Source organism: Paramormyrops kingsleyae, chromosome 25, assembly GCF_048594095.1.
Source record: "Paramormyrops kingsleyae isolate MSU_618 chromosome 25, PKINGS_0.4, whole genome shotgun sequence".
Taxonomy (NCBI): domain Eukaryota; kingdom Metazoa; phylum Chordata; class Actinopteri; order Osteoglossiformes; family Mormyridae; genus Paramormyrops; species Paramormyrops kingsleyae.
In genome coordinates, this window is record NC_132821.1 from 11653780 (window position 1) to 11664301 (window position 10522).

Sequence of the window (10522 nt, forward strand, 5' to 3'; positions counted from 1 at the left end):
ACCCTAGCCTGAGTTTGCTAACCCTAATTTGGGGCCTTATGGTGAATCAACAGGTAGTTGGAAAGTAGGCAATATGCTACTAAAGCAAGCTGAATTGTGGTTTCTCATCCGTGTGGGGAGCAGAACTGTCATAAAAACACATGTTCATGTCTGGATATGCCATAGTTTTTCTAACCGTAACCGTAGCCTGAGTTTGCTAACCATAATTTGGGGCCTTATGGTGAATCAACAGGTAGTTGGAAAGTAGGCAATATGCTACTAAAGCAAGCTGAATTGTGGTTTCTCATCCGTGTGGGGAGCAGAACTGTCATAAAAACACATGTTGATGTCTGGATATGCCATAGTTTTTCTAACCCTAACCATAGCCTGAGTTTGCTAACCCTAATTTGGGGCCTTATGGTGAATCAACAGGTAGTTGGAAAGTAGGCAATATGCTACTAAAGCAAGCTGAATTGTGGTTTCTCATCCGTGTGGGGAGCAGAACTGTCATAAAAACACATGTTGATGTCTGGATATGTCATAGTTTTTCTAACCGTAACCGTAGCCTGAGTTTGATAACCATAAGTTGGGGCCTTATGGTGAATCAACAGGTAGTTGGAAAGTAGGCAATATGCTACTAAAGCAAGCTTAATTTTCTTTTCTCATCCTTGTGGGGAGCAGTACTGTCATAAAAACACATGTTGATGTCTCGATATGCCATAGTTTTTCTAACCCTAACCCTAGCCTGAGTTTGCTAACCCTAAATTGGGGCCTTAGGGTGAATCAACAGGTAGTTGGAAAGTAGGCAATATGCTACTAAAGCAAGCTGAATTGTGGTTTCTCATCCTTGTGGGGAGCAGTACTGTCATAAAAACACATGTTGATGTCTCGATATGCCATAGTTTTTCTAACCCTAACCCTAGCCTGAGTTTGCTAACCCTAATTTGGGGCCTTATGGTGAATCAACAGGTAGTTGGAAAGTAGGCAATATGCTACTAAAGCAAGCTGAATTGTGGTTTCTCATCCGTGTGGGGAGCAGAACTGTCATAAAAACACATGTTCATGTCTGGATATGCCATAGTTTTTCTAACCGTAACCGTAGCCTGAGTTTGCTAACCATAATTTGGGCCTTATGGTGAATCAACAGGTAGTTGGAAAGTAGGCAATATGCTACTAAAGCAAGCTGAATTGTGGTTTCTCATCCGTGTGGGGAGCAGAATTGTCATAAAAACACATGTTGATGTCTGGATGTGTCATAGTTTTTCTAACCGTAACCATAGCCTGAGTTTGCTAACCCTAATTTGGGGCCTTAGGGTGAATCAACAGGTAGTTGGAAAGTAGGCAATATGCTACTAAAGCAAGCTGAATTGTGGTTTCTCATCCGTGTGGGGAGCAGAACTGTCATAAAAACACATGTTGATGTCTGGATATGCCATAGTTTTTCTAACCGTAACCCTAGCCTGAGTTTGCTAACCCTAATTTGGGGCCTTATGGTGAATCAACAGGTAGTTGTAAAGTACTCAATATGCTACTAAAGCATGCTGAATTTTGTTTTCTCATCCTTGTGGGGAGCAGTACTGTCATAAAAACACATGTTGATGTCTGGATATGCCATAGTTTTTCTAACCCTAACCCTAGCCTGAGTTTGCTAACCCTAATTTGGGGCCTTATGGTGAATCAACAGGTAGTTGGAAAGTAGGCAATATGCTACTAAAGCAAGCTGAATTGTGGTTTCTCATCCGTGTGGGGAGCAGAACTGTCATAAAAACACATGTTGATGTCTGGATATGCCATAGTTTTTCTAACCGTAACCCTAGCCTGAGTTTGCTAACCAAAATTTGGGCCTTATGGTGAATCAACAGGTAGTTGGAAAGTAGGCAATATGCTACTAAAGCAAGCTGAATTGTGGTTTCTCATCCGTGTGGGGAGCAGAATTGTCATAAAAACACATGTTGATGTCTGGATATGTCATAGTTTTTCTAACCGTAACCCTAGCCTGAGTTTGCTAACCCTAATTTGGGGCCTTAGGGTGAATCAACAGGTAGTTGGAAAGTAGGCAATATGCTACTAAAGCAAGCTGAATTGTGGTTTCTCATCCGTGTGGGGAGCAGAATTGTCATAAAAACACATGTTGATGTCTCGATATGCCATAGATTTTCTAACCGTAACCCTAGCCTGAGTTTGCTAACCCTAATTTGTGGCCTTAATGTGAATCAACAGGTAGTTGGAAAGTAGGCAATATACTACTAAAGCAAGCTGAATTGTGGTTTCTCATCCGTTTGGGGAGCAGAACTGTCATAAAAACACATGTTGATGTCTGGATATGCCATAGTTTTTCTAACCCTAACCCTAGCCTGAGTTTGCTAACCCTAATTTGGGGCCTTATGGTGAATCAACAGGTAGTTGGAAAGTAGGCAATATGCTACTAAAGCAAACTTAATTTTCTTTTCTCATCCTTGTGGGGAGCAGTACTGTCATAAAAACACATGTTGATGTCTCGATATGCCATAGTTTTTCTAACCCTAACCCTAGCCTGAGTTTGCTAACCCTAATTTGGGGCCTTATGGTGAATCAACAGGTAGTTGGAAAGTAGGCAATATGCTACTAAAGCAAGCTGAATTGTGGTTACTCATCCGTGTGGGGAGCCGAACTGTCATAAAAACACATGTTGATGTCTGGATATGCCATAGTTATTCCAACCCTAACCGTAGCCTCAGTTTGCTAACCCTAACCGTAATTTGGGGCCTTAAGGTGAATCAACAGGTAGTTGGAAAGTAGGCAATATGCTACTAAAGCAAGCTGAATTGTGGTTTCTCATCCGTGTGGGGAGCAGAACTGTCATAAAAACACATGTTGATGTCTGGATATGCCATAGTTTTTCTAACCCTAACCATAGCCTGAGTTTGCTAACCCTAATTTGGGGCCTTATGGTGAATCAACAGGTAGTTGGAAAGTAGGCAATATGCTACTAAAGCAAGCTGAATTGTGGTTTCTCATCCGTGTGGGGAGCAGAACTGTCATAAAAACACATGTTGATGTCTGGATATGCCATAGTTTTTCTAACCGTAACCCTAGCCTGAGTTTGCTAACCCTAATTTGGGGCCTTATGGTGAATCAACAGGTAGTTGGAAAGTAGGCAATATGCTACTAAAGCAAGCTGAATTGTGGTTTCTCATCCGTGTGGGGAGCAGAATTGTCATAAAAACACATGTTGATGTCTGGATATGTCATAGTTTTTCTAACCGTATCCGTAGCCTGAGTTTGATAACCATAAGTTGGGGCCTTATGGTGAATCAACAGGTAGTTGGAAAGTAGGCAATATGCTACTAAAGCAAGCTTAATTTTCTTTTCTCATCCTTGTGGGGAGCAGTACTGTCATAAAAACACATGTTGATGTCTCGATATGCCATAGTTTTTCTAACCCTAACCCTAGCCTGAGTTTGCTAACCCTAAATTGGGGCCTTAGGGTGAATCAACAGGTAGTTGGAAAGTAGGCAATATGCTACTAAAGCAAGCTGAATTGTGGTTACTCATCCGTGTGGGGAGCAGAACTGTCATAAAAACACATGTTGATGTCTGGATATGCCATAGTTATTCTAACCCTAACCGTAGCCTCAGTTTGCTAACCCTAACCGTAATTTGGGGCCTTAAGGTGAATCAACAGGTAGTTGGAAAGTAGGCAATATGCTACTAAAGCAAGCTGAATTGTGGTTTCTCATCCGTGTGGGGAGCAGAACTGTCATAAAAACACATGTTGATGTCTGGATATGCCATAGTTTTTCTAACCCTAACCATAGCCTGAGTTTGCTAACCCTAATTTGGGGCCTTATGGTGAATCAACAGGTAGTTGGAAAGTAGGCAATATGCTACTAAAGCAAGCTGAATTGTGGTTTCTCATCCGTGTGGGGAGCAGAACTGTCATAAAAACACATGTTGATGTCTGGATATGCCATAGTTATTCTAACCCTAACCGTAATTTGGGGCCTTAAGGTGAATCAACAGGTAGTTGGAAAGTAGGCAATATGCTACTAAAGCAAGCTGAATTGTGGTTTCTCATCCGTGTGGGGAGCAGAACTGTCATAAAAACACATGTTGATGTCTGGATATGCCATAGTTTTTCTAACCCTAACCATAGCCTGAGTTTGCTAACCCTAATTTGGGGCCTTATGGTGAATCAACAGGTAGTTGGAAAGTAGGCAATATGCTACTAAAGCAAGCTGAATTGTGGTTTCTCATCCGTGTGGGGAGCAGAACTGTCATAAAAACACATGTTGATGTCTGGATATGCCATAGTTTTTCTAACCGTAACCCTAGCCTGAGTTTGCTAACCCTAATTTGGGGCCTTAGGGTGAATCAACAGGTAGTTGGAAAGTACTCAATATGCTACTAAAGCATGCTGAATTTTGTTTTCTCATCCTTGTGGGGAGCAGTACTGTCATAAAAACACATGTTGATGTCTCGATATGCCATAGTTTTTTTAACCATAACCCTAGCCTGAGTTTGCTAACCCTAATTTGGGGCCTTAGGGTGAATCAACAGGTAGTTGGAAAGTAGGCAATATGCTACTAAAGCAAGCTGAATTGTGGTTTCTCATCCGTGTGGGGAGCAGAATTGTCATAAAAACACATGTTGATGTCTCGATATGCCATAAATTTTCTAACCCTAACCCTAGCCTGAGTTTGCTAACCCAAATTTGTGGCCTTATGGTGAATCAACAGGTAGTTGGAAAGTAGGCAATATGCTACTAAAGCAAGCTGAATTGTGGTTTCTCATCCGTGTGGGGAGCAGAACTGTCATAAAAACACATGTTGATGTCTGGATATGCCATAGTTTTTCTAACCCTAACCCTAGCCTGAGTTTGCTAACCCTAATTTGGGGCCTTATGGTGAATCAACAGGTAGTTGGAAAGTAGGCAATATGCTACTAAAGCAAGCTGAATTGTGGTTTCTCATCCGTGTGGGGAGCAGAATTGTCATAAAAACACATGTTGATGTCAGGATATGTCATAGTTTTTCTAACCGTAACCCTAGCCTGAGTTTGATAACCATAAGTTGGGGCCTTATGGTGAATCAACTGGTAGTTGGAAAGTAGGCAATATGCTACTAAAGCAAGCTGAATTGTGGTTTCTCATCCGTGTGGGGAGCAGAATTGTCATAAAAACACATGTTGATGTCTGGATATGCCATAGTTTTTCTAACCCTAACCATAGCCTGAGTTTGCTAACCCTAATTTGGGGCCTTATGGTGAATCAACAGGTAGTTGGAAAGTAGGCAATATGCTACTAAAGCAAGCTGAATTGTGGTTTCTCATCCGTGTGGGGAGCAGAATTGTCATAAAAACACATGTTGATGTCTGGATATGTCATAGTTTTTCTAACCGTAACCCTAGCCTGAGTTTGATAACCATAAGTTGGGGCCTTATGGTGAATCAACAGGTAGTTGGAAAGTAGGCAATATGCTACTAAAGCAAGCTTAATTTTCTTTTCTCATCCTTCTGGGGAGCAGTACTGTCATAAAAACACATGTTGATGTCTCGATATGCCATAGTTTTTCTAACCCTAACCCTAGCCTGAGTTTGCTAACCCTAATTTGGGGCCTTATGGTGAATCAACAGGTAGTTGGAAAGTAGGCAATATGCTACTAAAGCAAGCTGAATTGTGGTTACTCATCCGTGTGGGGAGCAGAACTGTCATAAAAACACATGTTGATGTCTGGATATGCCATAGTTATTCCAACCCTAACCGTAGCCTCAGTTTGCTAACCCTAACCGTAATTTGGGGCCTTAAGGTGAATCAACAGGTAGTTGGAAAGTAGGCAATATGCTACTAAAGCAAGCTGAATTGTGGTTTCTCATCCGTGTGGGGAGCAGAACTGTCATAAAAACACATGTTGATGTCTGGATATGCCATAGTTTTTCTAACCCTAACCATAGCCTGAGTTTGCTAACCCTAATTTGGGGCCTTATGGTGAATCAACAGGTAGTTGGAAAGTAGGCAATATGCTACTAAAGCAAGCTGAATTGTGGTTTCTCATCCGTGTGGGGAGCAGAACTGTCATAAAAACACATGTTGATGTCTGGATATGTCATAGTTTTTCTAACCGTAACCGTAGCCTGAGTTTGATAACCATAAGTTGGGGCCTTATGGTGAATCAACAGGTAGTTGGAAAGTAGGCAATATGCTACTAAAGCAAGCTTAATTTTCTTTTCTCATCCTTGTGGGGAGCAGTACTGTCATAAAAACACATGTTGATGTCTCGATATGCCATAGTTTTTCTAACCCTAACCCTAGCCTGAGTTTGCTAACCCTAAATTGGGGCCTTAGGGTGAATCAACAGGTAGTTGGAAAGTAGGCAATATGCTACTAAAGCAAGCTGAATTGTGGTTTCTCATCCGTGTGGGGAGCAGAATTGTCATAAAAACACATGTTGATGTCTCGATATGCCATAGATTTTCTAACCCTAACCCTAGCCTGAGTTTGCTAACCCAAATTTGTGGCCTTATGGTGAATCAACAGGTAGTTGGAAAGTAGGCAATATGCTACTAAAGCAAGCTGAATTGTGGTTTCTCATCCGTGTGGGGAGCAGAACTGTCATAAAAACACATGTTGATGTCTGGATATGCCATAGTTTTTCTAACCCTAACCCTAGCCTGAGTTTGCTAACCCTAATTTGGGGCCTTATGGTGAATCAACAGGTAGTTGGAAAGTAGGCAATATGCTACTAAAGCAAGCTGAATTGTGGTTTCTCATCCGTGTGGGGAGCAGAACTGTCATAAAAACACATGTTCATGTCTGGATATGCCATAGTTTTTCTAACCGTAACCGTAGCCTGAGTTTGCTAACCATAATTTGGGCCTTATGGTGAATCAACAGGTAGTTGGAAAGTAGGCAATATGCTACTAAAGCAAGCTGAATTGTGGTTTCTCATCCGTGTGGGGAGCAGAATTGTCATAAAAACACATGTTGATGTCTGGATGTGTCATACTTTTTCTAACCGTAACCATAGCCTGAGTTTGCTAACCCTAATTTGGGGCCTTATGGTGAATCAACAGGTAGTTGTAAAGTACTCAATATGCTACTAAAGCATGCTGAATTTTGTTTTCTCATCCTTGTGGGGAGCAGTACTGTCATAAAAACACATGTTGATGTCTGGATATGCCATAGTTTTTCTAACCCTAACCCTAGCCTGAGTTTGCTAACCCTAATTTGGGGCCTTATGGTGAATCAACAGGTAGTTGGAAAGTAGGCAATATGCTACTAAAGCAAGCTGAATTGTGGTTTCTCATCCGTGTGGGGAGCAGAACTGTCATAAAAACACATGTTGATGTCTGGATATGCCATAGTTTTTCTAACCGTAACCCTAGCCTGAGTTTGCTAACCATAATTTGGGCCTTATGGTGAATCAACAGGTAGTTGGAAAGTAGGCAATATGCTACTAAAGCAAGCTGAATTGTGGTTTCTCATCCGTGTGGGGAGCAGAACTGTCATAAAAACACATGTTCATGTCTGGATATGCCATAGTTTTTCTAACCGTAACCGTAGCCTGAGTTTGCTAACCATAATTTGGGCCTTATGGTGAATCAACAGGTAGTTGGAAAGTAGGCAATATGCTACTAAAGCAAGCTGAATTGTGGTTTCTCATCCGTGTGGGGAGCAGAATTGTCATAAAAACACATGTTGATGTCTGGATGTGTCATACTTTTTCTAACCGTAACCATAGCCTGAGTTTGCTAACCCTAATTTGGGGCCTTAGGGTGAATCAACAGGTAGTTGGAAAGTAGGCAATATGCTACTAAAGCAAGCTGAATTGTGGTTTCTCATCCGTGTGGGGAGCAGAACTGTCATAAAAACACATGTTGATGTCTGGATATGCCATAGTTTTTCTAACCGTAACCCTAGCCTGAGTTTGCTAACCCTAATTTGGGGCCTTATGGTGAATCAACAGGTAGTTGTAAAGTACTCAATATGCTACTAAAGCATGCTGAATTTTGTTTTCTCATCCTTGTGGGGAGCAGTACTGTCATAAAAACACATGTTGATGTCTGGATATGCCATAGTTTTTCTAACCCTAACCCTAGCCTGAGTTTGCTAACCCTAATTTGGGGCCTTATGGTGAATCAACAGGTAGTTGGAAAGTAGGCAATATGCTACTAAAGCAAGCTGAATTGTGGTTTCTCATCCGTGTGGGGAGCAGAACTGTCATAAAAACACATGTTGATGTCTGGATATGCCATAGTTTTTCTAACCGTAACCCTAGCCTGAGTTTGCTAACCATAATTTGGGCCTTATGGTGAATCAACAGGTAGTTGGAAAGTAGGCAATATGCTACTAAAGCAAGCTGAATTGTGGTTTCTCATCCGTGTGGGGAGCAGAATTGTCATAAAAACACATGTTGATGTCTGGATATGTCATAGTTTTTCTAACCGTAACCCTAGCCTGAGTTTGCTAACCCTAATTTGGGGCCTTAGGGTGAATCAACAGGTAGTTGGAAAGTAGGCAATATGCTACTAAAGCAAGCTGAATTGTGGTTTCTCATCCGTGTGGGGAGCAGAATTGTCATAAAAACACATGTTGATGTCTCGATATGCCATAGATTTTCTAACCGTAACCCTAGCCTGAGTTTGCTAACCCTAATTTGTGGCCTTAATGTGAATCAACAGGTAGTTGGAAAGTAGGCAATATGCTACTAAAGCAAGCTGAATTGTGGTTTCTCATCCGTGTGGGGAGCAGAACTGTCATAAAAACACATGTTGATGTCTGGATATGCCATAGTTTTTCTAACCCTAACCCTAGCCTGAGTTTGCTATCCCTAATTTGGGGCCTTATGGTGAATCAACCGGTAGTTGGAAAGTAGGCAATATGCTACTAAAGCAAGCTGAATTGTGGTTTCTCATCCGTGTGGGGAGCAGAATTGTCATAAAAACACATGTTGATGTCTGGATATGTCATAGTTTTTCTAACCGTAACCCTAGCCTGAGTTTGATAACCATAAGTTGGGGCCTTATGGTGAATCAACAGGTAGTTGGAAAGTAGGCAATATGCTACTAAAGCAAGCTTATTTTTCTTTTCTCATCCTTGTGGGGAGCAGTACTGTCATAAAAACACATGTTGATGTCTGGATATGCCATAGTTATTCTAACCCTAACCGTAGCCTCAGTTTGCTAACCCTAACCGTAATTTGGGGCCTTAAGGTGAATCAACAGGTAGTTGGAAAGTAGGCAATATGCTACTAAAGCAAGCTGAATTGTGGTTTCTCATCCGTGTGGGGAGCAGAACTGTCATAAAAACACATGTTGATGTCTGGATATGCCATAGTTTTTCTAACCCTAACCCTAGCCTGAGTTTGCTAACCCTAATTTGGGGCCTTATGGTGAATCAACAGGTAGTTGGAAAGTAGGCAATATGCTACTAAAGCAAGCTGAATTGTGGTTTCTCATCCGTGTGGGGAGCAGAATTGTCATAAAAACACATGTTGATGTCAGGATATGTCATAGTTTTTCTAACCGTAACCCTAGCCTGAGTTTGATAACCATAAGTTGGGGCCTTATGGTGAATCAACAGGTAGTTGGAAAGTAGGCAATATGCTACTAAAGCAAGCTGAATTGTGGTTTCTCATCCGTGTGGGGAGCAGAATTGTCATAAAAACACATGTTGATGTCTGGATATGTCATAGTTTTTCTAACCGTAACCCTAGCCTGAGTTTGATAACCATAAGTTGGGGCCTTATGGTGAATCAACAGGTAGTTGGAAAGTAGGCAATATGCTACTAAAGCAAACTTAATTTTCTTTTCTCATCCTTGTGGGGAGCAGTACTGTCATAAAAACACATGTTGATGTCTCGATATGCCATAGTTTTTCTAACCCTAACCCTAGCCTGAGTTTGCTAACCCTAATTTGGGGCCTTATGGTGAATCAACAGGTAGTTGGAAAGTAGGCAATATGCTACTAAAGCAAGCTGAATTGTGGTTACTCATCCGTGTGGGGAGCCGAACTGTCATAAAAACACATGTTGATGTCTGGATATGCCATAGTTATTCCAACCCTAACCGTAGCCTCAGTTTGCTAACCCTAACCGTAATTTGGGGCCTTAAGGTGAATCAACAGGTAGTTGGAAAGTAGGCAATATGCTACTAAAGCAAGCTGAATTGTGGTTTCTCATCCGTGTGGGGAGCAGAACTGTCATAAAAACACATGTTGATGTCTGGATATGCCATAGTTTTTCTAACCCTAAAGGGTTCAGATATGTGTTGATGTGTGTGGACGCATTCTCAGGATGGCCAGAAGCATGGCCCACAAAGAAGGAGGATGGGGTATCCGTGATAAAGTTTCTGATTAATCAGTATATACCACGACACGGGTTTCCAAACAGGATTCGGTCAGACAATGGGTCCCACTTTAAGAACGAGGACCTCCGGACGGTAGAGAAAGCGTTGGGATTGAGACATGCGTTTGGAACTGTGTATCATCCGCAGTCCCAGGGAAAAGTGGAGTGAATGAACCAAACAATAAAACAAAAATTGGCAAAAATCTGCGCGCAGACCAAAA